The sequence below is a fragment of the Eretmochelys imbricata genome, chromosome 6 (assembly GCF_965152235.1).
Source record: "Eretmochelys imbricata isolate rEreImb1 chromosome 6, rEreImb1.hap1, whole genome shotgun sequence".
In the NCBI taxonomy this organism is placed as follows: Eukaryota; Metazoa; Chordata; order Testudines; family Cheloniidae; genus Eretmochelys; species Eretmochelys imbricata.
In genome coordinates this window covers 105,015,746-105,031,783 of record NC_135577.1, presented here as the reverse complement: position 1 = coordinate 105,031,783, position 16,038 = coordinate 105,015,746, and positions in this window count along the sequence as shown.

Sequence of the window (16,038 nt, the reverse complement as noted above, 5' to 3'; positions counted from 1 at the left end):
GGGACTTGTCACTGCCCCCTGCCGCAGAGCAATGCAACGCAGTCTGTCTGTCGTTGTCATTTTGTTCTTTTATATTACATCTATCACTTGGATTGATTTTTGTCTCTCCTCCATGCTTTCTGCATTGCTTTCCCACTACCTGTTGGCTGCGGGGCAGCACCATAAAGATTCCATTGCGTGTCAGGCTTTTGGGGCCTTTGCAAGGACAGGCTTTGCCCCTAAAAGAACATGGTCTATATACGTTTGTCACAAATGGAGACAGTTTTACACGGAGAGAGACAAAGGTAAGAAAAGAAAAAAGATAGATGTGCTAATTGGACCTGCTTTAAAGTTCATTGTGTCAGCCTGATGAAGGTTTAATTTAATTCTGTTACTCAGCGAAGAGATTCAAAATCAACCCAGCTGTCTTTTAAAAGATCAGAAATAATTGGATGACAGTTGCTAGGAGGACTGGATTCACACTGCCTTGAAATGAAGTGAGCTGTAGCTCACGAAAGCTTATGCTCAAATAAATTTGTTAGTCTCTAAGGTGCCGCAAGTACTCCTTTTCTTTTCTTGAAACAATGCTATTCTATTAATTGAAAGGAAAAATAGTGGCTAATTATCCATGGGAGAAAAGAAAAAAAATCCCCCTCATAAATAAGGTTGCTAATACCTCTTGAGGTGAAGAGTTTGTGCAACTCAGACCCACATTTGCCCAGTTATAAACTTCCAAAAGAGCAAATGGCATGTTATTGTCTGATAAAGGGGAAAACTAAAGAACCTCCACTTCCTATTAACTTCTGTAAGTCTGCGTCTAATGAAAATATTTCTACATCTAAGGGCAAGATTTGCTCTCTGTTACACCCCAAGGAACTCAGCTGAAGTCAAGAGAGAATGCAAAGCAGTATTTGATCCATAATATCTGACCAGAAGAGTTGAGAGTCTCCTCAATAAAGTGGTGGAAATAGAGGTGTGCAGGTGGTCCTCTGTGCACTCTGCATGCCACTGTGCAGTGCTTTACTGTTCTATTTGGAGCAATACAGCAGGGGAACTTGTAGGCAAAACAAAGGACTGCTCAGTAAATCCATTGCTATGTCTGTCCATTACCCAGATGTCCTACAGAGAGCACAAGGGTCAGCAATGCTTACTGCGGCCTGGAGGCTGTAGTCAGAGCTGTTTTGTTGGTGTTCCATGGCTTTGGGAGGTTTACTCCAATTTTGAGGATTTGTCATTAAAAAAACAGAACTTTTTAAAAATGATGAAATAGGGAAAAACTCAAATTTGGGGGGATAACAAAGTTGCTGAGGTAAAAGGCTCCATGATGCAAGTACCTTGGGAGGTATCTAGATTACACTGGAACAAACCTGTGTGTTGCTGTACTAATGTGAGCATGCACTGACAAATTTCCTCTGGGATCTTGCTTGGCTGCTGCTTCGGGATTTCAGCAAAACAGTGATTATATAAACACTTTAATAGACATGGTCCTAATCAGTATTGCAGTGACTGGATTTCAGGGGTCAGAAAAAAGCCCTCTCCTATATACAAACTATAGCTTGTACCTTACATCCTTGAAGCAGTTTGTGATCCTTTGGGAATGAAAGGTGATATGAAAGTCTAAATTACTAGTATTTAAATTACTGCATTTATAATATACACAATCCTACATTGGTGAAATGGAGATTTAACTATGGGGTCAGTCCTTCTGTGGTCATAATCTGGATATTATAACTGTTAAGCTATTCATTTGTTCAGTGCTGGCCTTATATAGAGAAAAGCACAGTTCATGTCCCACAAGGCTTAGGATGTAAAACACACCCCAGACAGATAACATTTGTTCTGGATGCTCATCAAAGCATCGTAATTATTTATTAGTATTATTTATTGTCGGTTGTGTAACCGCATTAATGACTGCACTGGCAGGCTTGGTGGAAAGCAGTATGTTTCAAGGGCGGGGTTCAAACGAAAAAGCTCGAGGCACTGGGAGAGTGAAGGGAGTGAGAAAAGCACTAGGAGGTAGTGGGAGTGGACGTGTAGACAGGGCAGACTTGTTCAGGGCCGGTAGGATTTCCCCTCGCCTTTGCTACATTTCCCATAAAAATGCAGACTCCTTAGTGTGGAGCACGAACGTCATTCCCCCCAGGCTGTCTAAAATCACCAGGTTTAGTCTTCCTCTCACTCACGCTGGTGTAAACTGAATTGAGGGTGAACTTGCTGAATCGGACACACTGGATGTTTCCCATGTCACTGGTGCTGAGCACCTATGGTAACCGGTGGTGCAAGGAGAATAAGTTTCTTATCGGTACGCTGCAGTCATGGGAGGGACACAAAAGAGGAGCACCAGTTAAAGGGTGGGGGCATGTGGCCTCCCCACGTGACCCCCCCATGTGACTCCTCCCCACCGCGCCACCAGCCCAGGCCTCCACACTCTCCCCATCCCCTCCCTGTGATCCACATCCTTCCCACATTACCTGGGGTGGGGGCCCTGTCCTCCTCCCACTGTGCCAGAAACTTCTGAACTGCAGGGGAAAAAGGAGCAGAATTTGGGGCCGCCAGCTCCTCCAGCATGGCTGTACCGCCCCCCCCATGCCCACCCCCAGCCCTTCCACGCAGCTGCATCTCCGGTCTGGGGTCTGTACATCAGCCCCGCCGGAGGATGGGGCTTGGGGGGGCTGGGGCTGGGAGAGGTACAGTCACGCCAGAGGAGCTGCCGGCATGAGGCCACCGCACATTCTGCTCCTCCTGTGTCTTTCCGGTATGGAGTACCAGCTAGAAATATCTTACTGGTCCAGTGTACCGTACTGCACCACCGTACTTGTACCACTGATGGTAACCGTATATGTACCAAACAGCGACTCATAACGCACATACACCTACAAGTATACACGCGTCCCTCTTGAGTCCAGCCATAGCATCATAGTGCCCTTCCCATATCACTCTGTTCCCGTATCACTCCATTCACTCTGTTGCAGGTGCAGGACAGGTGTAGGTATCCATGGGATAGTTCTCCATAGGTTATATATTCTTGGTCATGTCACTATAAAAATGGATGGAATTACACCTGGCATGAATTTAGCCCTTGCTGTTTCCAAGGGCTAACATGGCAGTAGTCTATGGAGGGCTGTATGGTGTGAGCTTTATTCATAGAATCATGGATGTGTAGGACTGGAAGGCACTTTGAGTCCAGTCTCCTGTACTCAAGGCAGGACTAAGTAATAACTAGACCATTCCTGAAAACTGTTAAGCTTTCCTTTGGATAGGTTTCAACTATGATTCTACAAGGAAGGGAAAGGGTTAAAACTGAAACCCACCAAGAATCTAAGTAAAATTTAGAAAGATCTTACAGCTAACAAGAGTTTGCCTGTCAGATGAACTCCATTCTACCTACACGTTCATACCTGGTGCCTCAGAAGTACTTTCTCCCCGGCTTCTGCAGTCGGGCTAACCTGGAGAGTCAGAAAGAGTTACAGTGAGGCTAGTGTTATCTGTTCAATAGTGTCTGCAAGGTTTTGGTCTGGGTCCATTTCTAAATGTAAATGACATCCTTAGCAAAGGAGCTTTACAAGTGGAGGTTGCATGACCACAATGTGATCAATTTAAACTAATGTAAATGCTGGATTCTCTGTAACTTGAAGTCTTTAAATCATGATTTGAGGACTTCAGTACTCAGCCAGATGTTAGGGGTCTATTATAGGAGTGGGTGGGTGAGGTTCTGTGGCCTGCAGCGTGCAGCGGGTCAGACTAGATGATCATAATGGTCCCTTCTGACCTCAAAGTCTATGAATCTATGAATTGCTGTCCTTGTATGAATACAGTGACTTAAAGATGCCCATCCTGCTGAGCGGGGAACTCTCAAGAATGTACTTCTACAAGTACTTCATCTCAGGCTCTTCTCCATTTAAAGCAAGTGATGTTACACAGAATGGGCACACTGCTAGAAAAAACTACCTCTGTGTAGAAAGAGGCAGGACAGGATCCACAGAGGCTTGCTAAGGTAGCAGGAGATGTTTATTTGTACAGCTGGTCCAAAAAAATGGGGAAAAATCAATATACATTTTGAAGTTGTTTCCCTTTTGCAAGGTTTGAAATGGAACAATTTTCACAAAATATTTATTCCAACAATTCTGAAACTTCAGCATTTTCTTTCCCCTCCATTTTCTCTCCTGTTGGGGTGGTGCACAGCTTTAACTATATCTATATGGTTAAAGCTATCCAATCTTTATGTTGCATTACAACTCTGTGTACATAAGTCCAGACCCCATTGTCAGTTATGTATCTGATCTATATCTTATATATCTAGTCTATTTTTTGTGTAATCTCTCTAATCTATTTTGTCTGTCTAATTATAGTCAAGCCTTAATCTTATTTATTTTATTCTATTTTTTTAACCTTTGTTTTTATAATTCATTCATCACTGTGATAGCACAGGGTGGAACCTAGCCATGTACCTATTAATATCTATAGCAAGGAATGATACATAGTGATTCTTAAAAGTGGAATATTAAGAAATTGACACTATTGAATATTATCCTTTAATTTCTGAATCTGTTATGAATCTTCTACAATCATTACATTATGTATACCAATTGTTATGTGTCTGATGCTTTTAAAAATTTCCTAATAGTGAAAAAATATATTAAGATTATCCAGTTGGTGTACTCTGCCTGGTATTTTTTATGCCAAACTTAATCAATTCACTGAGACTCTGTCCTTCCTTCTGTTTGTTTATCTTCTCCACTTGTTGTCTCATCAGATGCTTAGATTGTAGACCCTTTGGAGCAGGGGATTGTCTCTTTATTTCATGCTTGTCCTTTGCTTAGTACACTGGGACTCCAATCCCAGTTGCTGCAGTGCTAATGAATAATAATGACAAATATAAAATTTACTTGGAAATAAATGTCAATATTATCCATCAAATATTATCCATCAAAATTCATTTGTAAACAATCAGATGCTTCCAAGTCTAGTTATCATTTGTGGGGGTGTAAATTTTAAATGTACTATATCTTTGAATTTTGCAAAGAACACTGATAAGGGCATCTGCTGTTCTCATTCTGTAATCACAGGTTTCAGAGTAACAGCTGTGTTAGTCTGTATTCGCAAAAAGAAAAGGAGTACTTGTGGCACCTTAGAGACTAACCAATTTATTTGAGCATGAGCTTTCGTGAGCTACAGCTCACTTCATCGGATGCATACCGTGGAAACTGCAGCAGACTTTATATATACACAGAGAATATGAAACAATACCTACCACACAACAGAACCACTAACCCAGGAACTTATCCTTGCAACAAAGCCCGTTGCCAATTGTGCCCACATATCTATTCAGGGGACACCATCACAGGGCCTAATAACATCAGCCACACTATCAGAGGCTCGTTCACCTGCACATCCACCAATGTGATATATGCCATCATGTGCCAGCAATGCCCCTCTGCCATGTACATTGGTCAAACTGGACAGTCTCTACGTAAAAGAATAAATGGACACAAATCAGATGTCAAGAATTATAACATTCATAAACCAGTCGGAGAACACTTCAATCTCTCTGGTCATGCAATCACAGACATGAAGGTCGCTATCTTAAAACAAAAAAACTTCAAATCCAGACTCCAGCGAGAAACTGCTGAATTGGAATTCATTTGCAAATTGGATACTATTAATTTAGGCTTAAATAGAGACTGGGAGTGGCTAAGTCATTATGCAAGGTAGCCTATTTCCTCTTGTTTTTTCCTACCCCCCCCCCCAAATGTTCTGGTTTAACTTGGATTTAAACTTGGAGAGTGGTCAGTTTGGATGAGCTATTACCAGCAGGAGAGTGAGTTTGTGTGTGTATGGGGGTGGGTTTTTGGAGGGGGGTGAGGGAGTGAGAGAACCTGGATTTGTGCAGGAAATGGCCTAACTTGATTATCATGCACATTGTGTAAAGAGTTGTCACTTTGGATGGGCTATCACCAGCAGGAGAGTGAATTTGTGTGTGGGGGGGGGGGGTGGAGGGTGAGAAAACCTGGATTTGTGCTGGAAATGGCCTAACCTGATGATCACTTTAGATAAGCTATTACCAGCAGGACAGTGGGGTGGGAGGAGGTATTGTTTCATATTCTCTGTGTATATATAAAGTCTGCTGCAGTTTCCACGGTATGCATCCGATGAAGTGAGCTGTAGCTCACGAAAGCTCATGCTCAAATAAATTGGTTAGTCTCTAAGGTGCCACAAGTACTCCTTTTCATTCTGTAATCAATATCTTTAGGAATAGGATGCTAAATTTCAACAATTCTTGTTCATAACACTGATGATGAGATCTAAAAGCTATATATGTATTTGTGTGGTAAAACCAGTTAAAGAAGACAGCACAAAGAGAAAAGAATGGGAGTGGTTCACTTGAAGAAATCTGTAAGGAATCCATTTGGTCCCAGTGCCTTTGTGGGCTCTCCATCAAACATTCTCATCTACAGTGAAAGGGATTCTCAATAACACTCTGTCATCATGATGGAGATACTGAATAGGTTGTTACAGTTTACTTGGACTCTGTAACAAATGTAACATTTTATATTCTTCTGCCCTGGAGAGTAAGTCACTTAAGAGTGCACCCCTTAAGTCCGTAAAGTTCTGGTTTCAGTCTGTCCAAATGGGCTCAGACATCAATGTCGTGAAATAGCATGCCAGCTTCAGTCCTTCCATTTTTTTCCAGGTAGGTCTAACACAGATTCATTCCTACTTCTCTGGCTTCTGGAAATGACTCTGGAGTTGACTGGTGTCTAACCTATCCAAGCTACTTCATTTGTCACTCAGCTGAATGTCAGTGGTGGCAAGAAGGTGTGGAGGGAGCTCATGGTATGGGTAAGTTCCCATATGCATCATGAATCAAATGTGTGGTCTTATTTCTGCAAGGGAAGCAGCCAAGCAGTAGGTCAAAGACACAGGTATGGAGGAGCATTGCACTGCCCTGTACCTATCACAGCAAGTCACTAAAAGACAATAGGAGGGAGGGGGAAGGCAGGGGGAGTTGGAGCAAACAGCCAGTCAGCACTGGGGAAAGAAAGTTCAGAGTCAGCACTCTGATACCATTAGTGTGACTGATTGCCCCAATGCTACAGCACCTGCTGAGGCCACATCTGTGCCTGTTCCTGCCACATTGAGCGTTTCTCTGGTTTTGGGGTTTGGCTTCTACTGTTTTTCTTCTCCAAGCCCATGTATCTCAGCATGGGGCACTGCATGGGTTCTAGGGCTGCTGGAGTGGTGGGAGTCAACTGTGTTTAATTTCATAGTCATGGGACTATGCTGCAGGACCCTCAGAAGCCAGCAGGAATGCCCGCGTAAGTGGTCAGTGAAAGAGCAATGCTCGGGCTGTGAATAACAAATGTAGAGATATATTATAAGTCATGGTAGATAACCACAGGTGAGACTACACCTAAAGGAGGGGTGAAAAGAGAAGGCATCAATGCCCATAGCACTGCGTCACCCACAAGTTCCAGGCAAGCAGGATGCCTGAAAGTAGTATATAAGCCAAAAGAACAAGAAGGGTTTTTAGAAGGGAATAAGTAAGGGCCTATAATACATAGTTCAGATAGTGGCCATACAGTTGGTGACAGCTAATTAAGAGCTAACAAAGAGCACAGGTAGAAATATGGTTATAGGAGATATGTACAGCAAAGAGCAAATGACAAGAGTTCCACTCATGGCAAACAAGCACATATGAAAATATGGGGTTGGATGTGTATTCGGATTTATTGTGAGATGTGGGAGGGCAGGTGTACACCTAGGACAGCAACCATCCCTGTGAACAGCACGCAGCAGGCCATTTCAGCAACATAAGGAATACAAATATTGAATGATGTTAACTGAGGGAGAAGCCCTGATCGTCCATGTTGATTGAAGCAGTAGATGTGTACCTGGGTGGTGGTAGTACCAGATGCTATTCCATCCCAACAGCATAGCAGGCACTTATACATGGGCTTAGCAACCTCTGGGTAGTAAGTAAGGGATCCTCAGGTACGGTGTAGCTCATTGGGGTGTTAACTATATCGTGTGAATGGGCCAATGTTGCATTTAGTGGTGGCCTTACTGCGTATGTCTACACGGCATTTTGTAGCCATGGGAGCGAGCCCCCCTTCCTAGGCTTCAGAGTCCGAGGGCTAGCCCAAGGCTTCAAAGCACTGTCTACACAGCTATTTTTAGAGCACTCGCCTGAGCCCCGCTAATCCAACTCTGTCAACCCGGGCTGGGACGCTCCCTCCCATGGGCTCCAAAATGCTGTGTAGATGTACCCACTATGTCTGTGACCAAGCTCTGCAGTGTCTCTACAGTCATGTTGTAGTCCGAGCACCACAGCGATCGCACACACAGGCTGCTCCGTGCTTTTCAATGCACAGGATTCGTAACAGTGTACTCTTGTTGATGGCATGCACAGTCTTTAACCAGTCAATTCGTTAGGCTGCTGTAGTTGATCGCTCCCCTTCATATGATGTCAAATGATTAGAGGAGGCCTCCTTATCACCGCTCAAGATTATCTAATCTATGTTGCCCTCCTCTGTGTGATCTGTGAGTGCCTGTTCTGCAGGTGGTTATCAGAGTCTCATGGTAGCTGTGGCCTCATCCGAGTCTGTGAGGTTGACATCATTAGCAACATCCTGCTGCTGCAGATCTTGCTGTGCTGATGGCACTGCGCTAAACAATAGAGAACACCTCTGTGTACCAGCCTGGCATCCAGTTCTGAAATGCCTTCGCATGATGGGCACATGTTTTACAGGCCCAATACTAACTCCATGGCCTAGCAACTCTGCTGGTGCTTTGGGATCCACAGTTTCAGGGGCGCTAGGAAAACTACTTCTGTAACATGAGTTCCAAGGGCTGATCCTTATTAACCTGTTGCAGGAAGGGAGGGGGGAGGGGACAGAGGGAAAAGCATGGGGAAAGTTGCCAAATCCCTACTCTCAACTGCTCTTGAGCAAGGAAAGAGGCTGACATATCCTTTGGAGCTGCTTGCGAGGCCATCTGTCTGCCTGCCTCCTCCCATCCCAGCCTCCACAAGAGCTGAGCCTGGATCAGAGCAGCAGAACACAGAGAATGGCAGCCACCACCCTAGCAAGTAGCAGGTATTAGTAGTTGCCTCTTTTCCTTATAACCAGTGCAAGCAGAGTGGGTGAGATGATCATCAGAGAGGTAGAAGTATTGGTGAGGGGAATGCACAACCAGAACTGTCCTGCACTCAATGGTGAGACTACCCTTAATCGTGCTTGAATGATCAGAGGTGACTAGCCAATGAAAACTATGGTCCTGAGACCATAGGAATGAGGTTCCAGATCTGACAACCAGATGAGGGTACGATCATATCTGTGTTGTGCCTGTTTTGCTTCTTGACTTTTGCCTGTTTGAAAGTGACCGTCAGCCCCCATGAAAAGCCAAGGCAGTGACACAATGCCCTGTGCTCTTCCATACTACTGACTTTCTAGTGGTGTGGACTTGGTGGGGTCCTTTCTGAAAGGGCCTTGAAATAGTCAGCCACTTTGAGTAACCATCGTGTTCATTTCATGCTCCTCCGAAGATGAGTGACATGTTGCCACCTTCCTTCAGCAGGAACACAAGTGATGCAGCTAGGCCATGATGAGCTGCCTATATGCAACAGCCATTTCAACTGCATCTCTAGGCAGCTGGTGAAAATTTCATAGGCATCAGGCAAAAATATTTCTTGGGGTGGGGGCTGAAACAGTTCTGCATTCACCCCTGCAGTGGCAGCTCCTGTCCCAGAGGGCTGGGCCCAGCTCCCCATTCCAGCCTCTTGCTCTGGCCACTCAAAATGTTGGTGCTTGCCATAGTGTCATTTGATGTGCATGTCTGTGTGGAAGTAGGACCCTCCCTCACAAATGTCCCACCCTGCCCCCTTCCTGGCACTGCTGGATGTGGGTCCTCAGGACTTTGCCTCCTCCCCTGGGACTACCTTTCCCCTTACAGTCACCAGCATTCCCCCCTTCCCCCAGGAATCTCCTTCCCTCCCAATCCCCTCAGCAATCTCCCCAATCACGTCATTGTTTCCCCCCTCTTTCTCTGGGACTCTCCTTCCCCCTGATCACCCCAGGGCTCCCCCTCCTGCTATAGTCACCTCAGGATTCCACACACCCGAGACTCCCCCCAATCACTTCAGGATCCCCCCTTCCATTCCTGGGAAGCACAGTTCAGGAGCCAGCACCCCCTGCTGGGACTGAGGAATCTAGCTTCCACCTGTGGGGAATCTACAGCGTAGGTGGGAATGGGATCCTTCCAGTGCATCGCTCCACCTCTTTGCTGGCCCAGCACTGCCAGAGATGGAGTTGAGAGGACTAAGGCCCATCTAGCCCTAGCCACTCACCACCTATGACGTTGGTGGCTGGTCATCTCATTTTTCTGTAGGACTCACTGCTCTAGCTACGAGACATGGTTATAGTACTGAACTGACGGTTGGCACGGGTAGGTGGTTGTATGCTAGCTAAGTGGCTTTTGTGCATGCTGGTTAGCGCTGTAGGTCCTGTTGCCTAAGCAGCTTTGGTGTGCTAAAGGTGATTGTCAGCTGGTGATGCCAGTGATTGCTTGTGCTGATAGCTGTATGATGCCTCACTTCTGACAGGAATATTTCTCATCATGAGACCAGGCTTGCTTCATGGGTTGTGATGAAAATATCCACACCAGAGAGGCTGGGAGTTGCAAGCACCGTCAGGTCATACTCATGGTCTGTTGAAGCATTGTATTGTGAAGCTTGTCAGTAAACAATTGCACAGCACAGTGTTTCAGATGCTGCATGACAAATAGCATATACCAGTTGTGACAAAGTTCTTCCTCTGCCTTGGTGGGTCCTGCACTTTTTGGCGGATTTGCTTGCCTCAGAGGTTCACGGCAGCCCTCAGCTTGGCCGCTTCTGCTAGAAGCTCAAACCTGCCATTCACTCAGCTAACCTCATCACTGGCCAATATGGGATAAACAGAGAACAATCCCCACAGTCTCTGTGTCCCACCTAGTAGGTTGGGGACAGGCCAGATCCCTTTCCAAATTAGGTCTTCCCTTCTGGTGTTGCTCACAGACCAGGTCAACTCCTCCTGTGTCCGATCAGGAGTTGGGGGGATGGAGGAACCCAGGCCCACTCTCTACACTGGGTTCCAGCCAAAGGCCCTGTGGATAGCAGCTGTCTACAATGTCCCCTGTATCAGCTGCATGACAGCTACAACTGCCTGGGTTACTTCCCCATGGCGTTCCCCCAGCACTTTCTTTATCCTCACTGCAGCATCTTCCTCCTGAAGCCTGATCACACTTGTACTCTTCAGTCCTCCAGCAGCACACCTTCTCACTCCCTGCTCCTTGCATGCCCTCCACTAACTGATGGGAGGTCCTTTTTAAACCAGGTGTCCTAATTAGCTAGCCTGCCTGCCATAATTGATTCTAGTAAGTTCTTCATTGGCTCCAGGTGTCTTAATTAGCTTGTCTGTCTTAATTGGTTCTAGCAGGTTCCTGATTGCTCTAGGGCAGCCCCTTCTCTGGTCACTCAGGAAACAGAAAACTATTCATCCAGTGGCCAGTATATTTGCCTTCTACCAGATTCCTGTACAGGGTGAGGAGGTTGGCCGATGGAGTCTCCTGCGACTGCGGGGCCTATTTCCGATCCTCTGTCCGTTCACGCCTCCGAGCGGAGTTCCTCTGGGCGGCGTCCACTGACTCCCTTGACGCCTTTGAGGAGCGGTGGGCGCTGTCCGGGGTTCTCTGCTCGGTGTCCCCGTCCGGTTCCCTTCGTTTGACCCTTTGACCGCACTCCCGTCCCTGTTTTTCATTAGTTGTCCCCCGTAATTAGTTGGCTCTCCAGGCCCTGTGGATCTCCCCCTTAGGCTGTGGGGGGCTCCTTTCGTAGTGGACGAGCTCCGCCCGCCCACTTCCTGGATCCCAATAGACCAGATTCCTGTACAGGGTGAGGAGGTTGGCCGATGGAGTCTCCTGCGACTGCGGGGCCTATTTCCGATCCTCTGTCCGTTCACGCCTCCGAGCGGAGTTCCTCTGGGCGGCGTCCACTGACTCCCTTGACGCCTTTGAGGAGCGGTGGGTGCTGTCCGGGGTTCTCTGCTCGGTGTCCCCGTCCGGTTCCCTTCGTTTGACCCTTTGACCGCACTCCCGTCCCTGTTTTTCATTAGTTGTCCCCCGTAATTAGTTGGCTCTCCAGGCCCTGTGGATCTCCCCCTTAGGCTGTGGGGGGCTCCTTTCGTAGTGGACGAGCTCCGCCCGCCCACTTCCTGGATCCCAATAGACCAGATTCCTGTACAGGGTGAGGAGGTTGGCCGATGGAGTCTCCTGCAACTGCGGGGCCTATTTCCGATCCTCTGTCCGTTCACGCCTCCGAGCGGAGTTCCTCTGGGCGGCGTCCACTGACTCCCTTGACGCCTTTGAGGAGCGGTGGGCGCTGTCCGGGGTTCTCTGCTCGGTGTCCCCATCCGGTTCCCTTCGTTTGACCCTTTGACCGCACTCCCGTCCCTGTTTTTCATTAGTTGTCCCCTGTAATTAGTTGGCTCTCCAGGCCCTGTGGATCTCCCCCTTAGGCTGGGGGGGGGGCTCCTTTCGTAGTGGACGAGCTCCGCCCGCCCACTTCCTGGATCCCAATAGACCAGATTCCTGTACCCCACTGATCTGGGTCTGTCACACAGTCTATAGGCGAGGTTTGTCTGTTCATTGCTATCACCATGATACCCATGCTTGCCCCTTTAGAGCCTCTTCTGAATGTTGGTACAGGTCAGAAAATTAAGGCCATATTTTCAAAAGAGAGTGTTGGCCCCTCTTTTGTGAGGGCATTTCATGCCCGCAAAACTCCACTCTCAGTTTGTACCCAGAGTGCAAAAGAATGGTTGTGGTCCCATTGCCTTAAAACTACAATACTCACCTGCTGAAGTGAAGAACCAGATTGACAGAGCCAGAAGAATACCCAGAACAGGTCCAACAAAGAAAGTAACAGAACACCACTAGCCGTCACCTTCAGCGCCCAACTAAAACCTCTCCAACGCATCATCAAGGATCTACAACCTATCCTGAAAGACAATCCCTCACTCTCACAGATCTTGGGAGACAGGCCAGTCCTGGCTTACAGACAGCCCCCCCCCAAACCTGAAGCAAATACTCACCAGCAACCGCACACCACACAACAAAAACACTAACCCAGGAACCTATCCTTGCAACAAAGCCCGTTGCCAACTCTGTCCACTATTTATTCAAGGGACACCATCATAGGACCTAATCACATCAGCCATGCTAACAGAGGCTCGTTCACCTGCACATCTACCAATGTGATATATACCATCATGTGCCAGCAATGCCCCTCTGCCATGTACATTGGCCAAATCGGACAATCTCTATGCAAAAGAATAAATGGACACAAATCAGTTGTCAAGAATTATAACATTCAAAAACCAGCTGGAGAACACTTCAACCTCCCTGGTCACTCAATTCCAGATCTGAAAGTCGCAATTCTCCAACAAAAAAACTTCAAAAACAGACTTCAATGAGAAATTGCAGAATTGGAATTAATTTGCAAACTGGACTCCATTAAATTAGATTTGAATAAAGACTGGGAGTGGATGGGTCATTACACAAAGTAAAAACTATTTCCCCATGCTAATTTTTCCCCTGTTGTTACTCACACCTTCTTGTCAACTGTTTGAAATGGGCCATCCTGATTATTACTACAAAAGTTATTTTTCTCCTGCTGATAATATCCCACCTTAATTGATTAGTCTCGTTACAGTTGGTATGGCAACACCCATTTTTTCATGTTCTCTGTGTATATATATCTTCCTACTGTATTTTCCACTGTATGCATCCGATGAAGTGGGTTTTAGCCCATGAAATCTTATGCCCAAATAAATTTGTTCGTCTCTAAGGTGCCACAAGTACTCCTAGGTTTTTTTGCTGATACAGACTAACACGGCTACCACTCTGAAACCTGTTAACCACTGTGATCACTGGCCACATAATGATAGCTAGTCTGTTGTTTATAGTGATCTGGCATATGATATGACTGTTTTGCTTCCCATCTCTGTGACATGACAGTGTACAGCTATAATTATTTTTACAGCCTCATAACTGAATGTGATGCTTGTTGGTTAATGGTTGATTTGTGATATATTTTGATGGTTGTCATCGTTCTTGCCTCCTTGCGTAGTACTGAAGATTAACGAGGAGTTTAATGGCAACTTCTTCAAACTACTTCATATTCTTCAAATATAGTGGTGTCTGAAGAGATGAACACAGATTGTGTCCATAAGTGCCCTGTTTGTGTGTCTAAATCAAATATCTGGGTTTACAATTTCCCCATGCTCTTTAAAACTAGTTGACTCACTACAGGTTTCTAAGCAACATGCAGTAACGAATTCCTGCATATAAACAGGAGGCTTAGGAGGTGCTTACTTATTATTATTACCCAATATTCTGTCTAAAGCAAAAAATATTTGTTGTAAAACTTGAGCGTGGGACAAAATATCTGCCAGCATTATTTTGGGGAAAGATTTGTTTTAGTAAGATATTATTGTGAGTTGATTTTTCATTAAGATGTAAATAGCTATTTACTAACAAGTCACAGACACAGATTTATGCTGTGTGCATGAAAGAAAGAAAGACCAGGTATATGAGGCTATACTTAAATCATTACAATATTTAAAGGGAGTTTTATCTCTAAAACACAGTATGACAATTAAAATGTTTTTCTGTCTTTACAGATAATGTATTATATTAGACAATTTTTTTAAACAAGAAGAAATTAGTGGAGTGATGGTAGAATTACTATGAATTATTAGTCTGAGGTGATTATGTACAGTATTATTTGAAAGGTAACTTTATGTATCGAGGTTAAATTTTTAAAAAGCACCTATGTGACTTGGTGGCTAAGTCCCATTTTCAGAAGCAATCTTTTCCTCCTCTCTGCCTTTTTTCCCTTCCTTCCTCCTCTTCTGTTCTTTTTTTTTTTTTCTTTTCTCATCTTGCTTGCTATCATTCCCCAGTGCTTTTTGTTTAAAACTTTTCATTTATTTCCTTACCTCTCTCTTTTGGTATGGTTTGACAGTATTCAGTATTCTGAAAGAATAATACAGTTTCATTGAGTAAATCTAAAAAAGGGTGACACAGACAGCATTGCTGAAATATACGGTGTATGTTATATTTACTATGCAAATTCCTGATTATTGGACAATGCGTATTTTGGTGATCTAATTATTATAACAATATTTCCCTCCTTTATGTTTGTGATTTTGTATTTTCACTTCTTTCCCCCCCTTTTCTGTTCTCTCTTTACTATTAGAAAAAGGGAAAGAAATCAATAAAATATAAATGAAAAAAATAGCGCCATTGGCACTTAAGAGCAGAGCTGGTCAAAACTCAGAATTTCCAAACTGTGAGAATTTTTGACTTTTTTTGTTCCAATTCATAGTGAACACAAATAGTTTCAAAATTTCCCACAAAACAAAATTCCTGAAAAATTTCAGTTTCAAAAAATGTTTGTTTTGGTATTTTGGAATTTTATTTTGGAATTTCAAAATTCTGTTTCAAATTTTATTTTATGGGTTTTTATTTTGATGATATTTTTATTCTTTTTGTATTATTTCATGACAAGTCAGCTAGTAGTAGTGCATAGTACTCTGTACTTTAATATGTACTATTATTAACATGTCGTTATATGACATAATATAATCGTTGACATTTTATTTTAAAAATAATTAAGCAGCAGCTACTTAGTACTGATTGAGACATCTTGTCTAGATCACAGTGTCTTCTGTTTGTATTGTAACAAAGCAGTTTAATACTGTCAAGGTGTCAGGTAGAGTGGGGATTTGAAGCTAGGTCTGTCACATGCAGAATGAGGGCTCTCAGCACTTTTGTTAGGGGGTGGGGGGAACACCACTACCAGTGTCACTGGCATAGGATTGCCAATTTTGATTGGAGGCATTCCTGGAGGTTTCATCACGTGACATAATATTAATCTTTAATTCCTTGAAACTGCAGCACAATCCTGGAGGGCTGGCAACCCTACTCTGGCACCAACTCTTTCTTGCTTTTTCTCAAGCAACA